Consider the following 6320-nt stretch of genomic DNA (forward strand, 5'->3'; position numbering starts at 1 on the left):
GTATCAAGTTGAGGAGATTCTACTCTATTACTAGTATGCCAACAGATTTTATCATGAGTGTTAGATTTTGTCAATGTTTTCTGTATATATTGACCAAGTCCCAGTTTTGTCCAAATTGAAGAGTTTTTATGTAGCCAGCCAGCTGGCGACTGCTACCTGCAAGGCAGGCAAAAACCACATCTGGATTGATGTAGCTACAAGCAAGCAGGTACAGAAGGTGAATTGGGCAGTTAGCAAGACAATGCAATGGGTACATTGGTATTTCCCGAGGACTTTCCAGGTTGGCATAGCAACAAGCAAGCAGAAGGGAAGTGGGTCAAAATGACCCTAGTTCAGTACAAGTTAAATGGTTACTAACGTCTAGACAATCAACCTCTGACAAGGTCCATTGCCCAAGAAACATGGAAACCAAAGAGAACAATTTTACATTATATAAGAATTGCTATTTTGTGTTGCCAAGTATGTTATGCCAGATGACTGTGAATGGGTACAGAGTGGGGCTTTCCCACGGGAGAAGCATTTCTTACATGATATGGAGCTCAGGGTAAAATGGAGTCTGTTTGGTCATAGCCCATGTAGCCTGGCCCATAACACAATCATAGGAGTTTCCTTCTTCAGCCCAATAATGTGATAACACTGATTTTTAAATTTCATTGCTATGAACTAAATATGTCCCTCCAAATTCATAGGTTAAAACCACAATGTCCAATGTGGTAGCATTTGGAAATGGGGCCTTGAGGCCTTTGGGAGGTAATAAGAAGATGAGGGTGAAACCCTCGTAATGAAACTAGTGCCCTCATGAGAAGAGATAAAACCTCCTTCTTCTCCTTCCTCTCTCTGCTCTCTGCCTCCCTGCGGTTACAACCAGAAAACAGTCATCTGCCATAAAGAGAGCCTTCACCAGACACTGGATCAGCCAGTGTCTAGCCTCTGGACCTATCACAAATAAATGTTTGTTTTTTAAGCCACTCAGTCTATGCTAATTTGAACTGAGACAGAAATTAAGACACCAGTAGTATACAATTAAATAATAGCTTGCAAATAGAATGCAATAGTATATGATTTACCACATTTACTACGCTCATGAGACTTGTGTCCAGTGTGAATTTTCTGGTGTTGAAGAAAGCTGTGTGTGTAACTGAAGGATTTCCCAAATCCACTACACCGATAATGTTCTTCAGCAGTGTGAAAAGCCTTTGGGTTTATGGGTAAATACTCCTTAGTGTGAGTGATCTGATGATGCAGAAGGCATGAGCTGTGTAGGAAGTTCTTCCCACCACCCTCACAGGAATCTCTGGCTTGTGTACTCTACCATTTTTAATATCCAAAGCCCTGACCTTACCACCTCTTTGGTGTTTCTTCCCACTGTGCCGCTCGGGGCTAGGGCATACTTATACTAAACCAGAATTTTCTCCTACATGCCCCACATGTATGCATTTTGTGCCTGGAATGCATTCCCTGCTGTTCAGTCAGCGACAAGACATCTTTCATGACTGGACCACACATTCCACAAGGATAGGCTCTCAGGATGGTTGAACTGGCCTTGGGAGCCCAAGCCTGTGACCTTCCTTGAGAAGGTGCCTCCTCACCCTCCACTTGAAACCAAGAACCTGCAAGCAGAAAATGTTGTTAAAGGATATGAAGACCTTGGTGGGAGTAAGTGGCCCTATCAAAAATGCCTGTGTTTTAGAAGAGAGAATATATAGAATGAGAGAAAATATTTGCAAACTATACCTCTATTATGGGGTTAATATGCAGAATATATGTTGACAATAGCAACATACAAATAACCTGATTCCAAAGGGGCAATAGAAGTAAAGAAACATTTATCAAGGAAAGATAACACAAATAGTCAACACATATATGAAAAAAACAATGTTCAACATCCCTAAGCTTCAAAGAAATGCAAATCAGAACCTTAATGAGATATCACATCGTTCAGTTGGACATTATCAGAAGGTCAAAAGATAATAAGTCTTAGCAAAGATGCGGAGAAAAGGAAATCCTTACACACTGTTGGTGAGAATGTAAATTAAAGTTAGTACAACCACTATGGAAAATGGTATAGAGGGTCCTCAAAAATGTATAAATAGGGGCTGGGAATATAGCTGAGTAGAATGCTTGCCTGGGTTCTGGGGTTGATCCCCAACACAGAAAAAAATTTTGAATAGAATTATTGTAAGATCCAGCAATTCCATTGAGCATATATCCAAATGAAATGAAATCAATTGTTGAAGAGACTTCTGCATTCCCATGTTGATTGTAGCACTATTCACAATAGCAAAGAAATGAAACGATCTGTCAATCAACTGATGGATGGATAAAGAAAATATGGTAGATATATGCATGGATTATGAATGAGTCATAAAAAGAATAAAATTCTGTTATATTCAACAGGGATGGGACTGGAGTTCATTACATTAAGTAAAATAAGCTAAGCACAGAAAGATAAGTTGCCACGTGACTCACTCAGCTATGAGAGCCCAATAATTTGATACCATGGAAGTTTAGAATAGAATGGTGGTTACCAGGCCTGGGGTTGTGGCTCAGTGGTAGAGCGCTCGCCTAGAAAGTGCAAGGCCTTGGGTTCGATCCTCAGCACCACATAAAAATAAATAAATAAAATAAAAGGTGAAAAAAAAAGTAGAATATATGATAAGCAAAAAAAAAAAAAAAAAGGAATGGTGATACCAGAGGCTAAGGAGAGTCAAGGGTAAAGAGGAGAGAGGTTGATAAGTGGCTAAGAAGTAATAATCAAGAGCAAATTCTGGTGTGCACAGTAGAGACTTTAGATAATTAATATAGTATTCATTTCAAAAAGGTAGAAGAAAGGACCTTGAATATTTCCACCATGAAGTGATAAATTGTGGAGAGCCATTCTGACACGTGATTGGGTGACTCCCGTTAAGGGCCTGAGGCGCTCTGGCTGTGTCGGAGCTTTCCCGACCCTTTCCTGATGAGAGAGCCCATCCATGTGGGGGTGTGCGTGACCACTGACCCCGGAGACCCAATCACTGGCCCTGACCTTGGAGTGCAGCCCCCCCTCAACCTTCATTGGATGGAATTCTCCCCTGAATCTCTTGTCCCCCAAATAAAAGGCTACTCCCAGGCGTGTTCGCTCTCTCTCTCTCCTGCTAGCCCTGAGTAATCCTCGCTGCCCTGCTGGGCGGCTAGAGGTGGGAACCAGAGAGGGGAGCCGTCTCGGACCTAGCAATATAAATAAGGTAACTGGTCTGTGTGTTTTATTTCGATCTCTTCTAACTAACTTAATGCCTAGAACCTCATTAATGAAACCACTGCGCAGGCCGCGTGGTAGAATAAATGTTTAAGGAGATATGTTTAAATTGATATAACTAATACTCAATGTATAGTTATGGTGAACCGTCATGACACTTAAAAACATATATAATCATTATTATACATTTTCAGTTAAAAAAATTAAAGCTAAAAAAGATACACCAGGTTCTGTGTTCCATTTCCAGCACTGCAAAAACATAGCATTTAATTAAATAACCTGGAGGGGAGGTTTTTTCATACAAAATGAAAAAAGCTTGAAAATGAAAGGTCTTATTTGACACACCAAAGCCTGTTTTCTCTCCAGTTATGTGTTCATGCACTGAAGTGCTCACAGCTAAACTGTAAAGACTGACACATGAAAAAACAAATGTGTCTAGAACCATGGACATTAGGATAGAATGGTGGTTCCTGGAACAAGTACATGGACTCTTGGGAGCACAACAAGGCTAAAGGCAGTGGGGCGAAGGGTTCATGGTACCGAGACTGGCGACAACACACAATGGGCGAGACCCCCTGTGAGTCAGGGAGACTGTGCGCTGAGAGGTTCTGGTACCAACAGAACCCAGCGGGCATGGAGCCATCGCTCACTTCCTTTTTTAACTTTTATTTGCCTTTTCTTTATGCTGAATTTCTCTCCATGCCATACATTGTTGTTTCTTCAGTTTCTTCTGGGATGTCCCTGTCTTCTGTGCAACCTCCCCTCCAGGTTTGGGAACAATTTAATTTATTCTTTTTCAGTGAGAACATCTCAATGCAGCACAGGGTGGGGGGGGGGCTCATGTATGGATTCAATTGACCATATAACTGCAGCAGTGCATCTCAGGTGCTGCGTTCACCAGGATGGGTTCAAGGTATAAACCCTTAAGTTTAGATTACTCTGCATTTTTAAGCAAGTGCTGCAAAATTTCAGTACTCACACCCCAGAGCCACCTACAAACCCCTGCTCCACACTAAGACATCTCATGACCTCTCTCCACATTCTATTCTGCACACAGCATCCAGAGAGTACTCGGGACATTCAATCATAATTCTATCCTGTTTCGGACCTCTGATGGCCCACAGTGCCAGAGGAAACCCCAAGCCCTGCTTTTGAGACCATTCCACCTTGCCCTACTTCTCGCTTGACTTCAGTCACCCAAAACTACTTGCAGGCAGAAGAAATCATAACTCCTTTTGCACAAGCTGCCCCCTCACTCTTCTTCACCATCTTCTTTCCACCAAAGCCCTACTCAGTGCTGAGAACCACGGGTCCCCCAGCCTTCGAAAACTCTCCCGTTAGCCACAGAGCTTTTACACCAGGCTCACTGAAGCTCTCCAGGCCCCACCAACACAGGCTAGGGAGACTTTCAAGGGTTGACAAGGGTTGTAAGCCCTGGCCTATCATCTCACCTCCATTTCTGCCATGTTTCCACATCAATCTCATGGCCACTCTACCTGGGAAGCCTTGGTCCTCCACCAGTCAGCTGTAAACCCACAGCCACCATTTTCTCTTTTCAGTCTTTGTGACACTCACTAATCCCTTTCAGGGGCCCAAAACAGACCCATAACTTTTTATCTGAGCCTCCCCTTCCTTACCCCCAACTCTCTTGCCATGACATGGATTCTTTTCCTTATGCTTCCTCCCCAGTCTATACATAGGCCACCAACTTGAGGTGTCTCCAACCAGAACACCTCTCCTGAACTCCAGACCTGTATGTCCAGCTGTCCATTCGAGGCCTCCTCACAGTGGTCCCTGGAACATCTGACTTAACAAGGCCAAAAACCTAATTCCTGACATTCCTTCAAAGAAGTATCCTACAAGTGACTTCCCCGTTTCAGCTGATGGCACCTCCTTTCTTTCAGCTACAAAGACCAAACACCTGGCATCAGGCCTGACTCCTCTACTTCTCTCTCAACCCCCATATCAGGTCATCTAAGTGGACCTACAACAAATCCAAAGTCATACTCTTCTCCCACATCCAAAGCCACCACCCTGATTCAGCCACAACCTGAAACAACCATCACTAATACTCTTCTTAACTGCTGCAGTTGTAGCCTCTGCCCTCACTGTGCAGCCAGAGGAAGTAGGTTAAGACCTGATTCACATGACTCCTCTACTCCACTGCAAACTTCCATGGCTCTCAATACCCTCAGGATAAAGGTACAGTTCCACATCCCGCCATTTCAGACCTAAACTCTGCATCCCAGCTCTCTGGCCTCACAAGACCCACAGAGACCTGGAACAGCCAGCTGCCAGCTCAGTCTCACCTCTAAGTATTTGCACAACTGATTACTGTTTGTAATACCTTCTACAGGACATTCTACAGGTGACCAAGACACTGGGTCATCTCCATATAATCATATAATCCCTGGCCTGGATTCAGGATCCTATGTCCAAATAGATCCCAGAAGCACCAAACCCAATGGTTGGTAGAACAGTAGGCATAGAGTCCCAGGACCTATCCTACAGACGATATAAGCTGAACTTGGTGAAGGGGAGAGCCTACAACACCCTCTACTCACTTGTGAATGGCTCTTTGTTTCTGAAGCCATGGAAACCTGTGGAAAGACAGACTGTGAATGGAGGGCATCCATGATGCAGATCCAAGAGCTCATCTGACCCCCATCCCAGCCCTGCATCTGGGTGACCTCCACATGACCATCTTAAGTTCTTGGCTTCAGTCTTTGATTCTCCCACTTATTGGCTTGTGACCTTGGATAAGGATTCAACCTCCCTGCGCCTCAGTGCCTAATTTTATAAAAAAAAAAAAAAAAAAGGCATAAGAGCTGGGTGTGGTAGCACACTCCTGGAATCCCAGCGGCCCGCAGCTCAGCAGGCTGAGGCAGTAGGATTGCAGGTTTGAAGCCAGCCCCAGCAGTTTAGGGAGGCTGTAAGCAACCTAGTGAAACCCTGTCTCAAAATTAAAAACAAAAAAGGCTGAGATGGCTCAGTGGCTAAGCACCCCTGGGTTCAGTTCCTGGTTAAAAAAAAAAAAAAAAAAAAATATATATATATATATATATATATATATATATATATATAT

Source organism: Spermophilus citellus (genome assembly GCF_964194105.1).
Source record: "Spermophilus citellus genome assembly, chromosome: 18".
NCBI classification, from domain to species: Eukaryota; Metazoa; Chordata; class Mammalia; order Rodentia; family Sciuridae; genus Spermophilus; species Spermophilus citellus.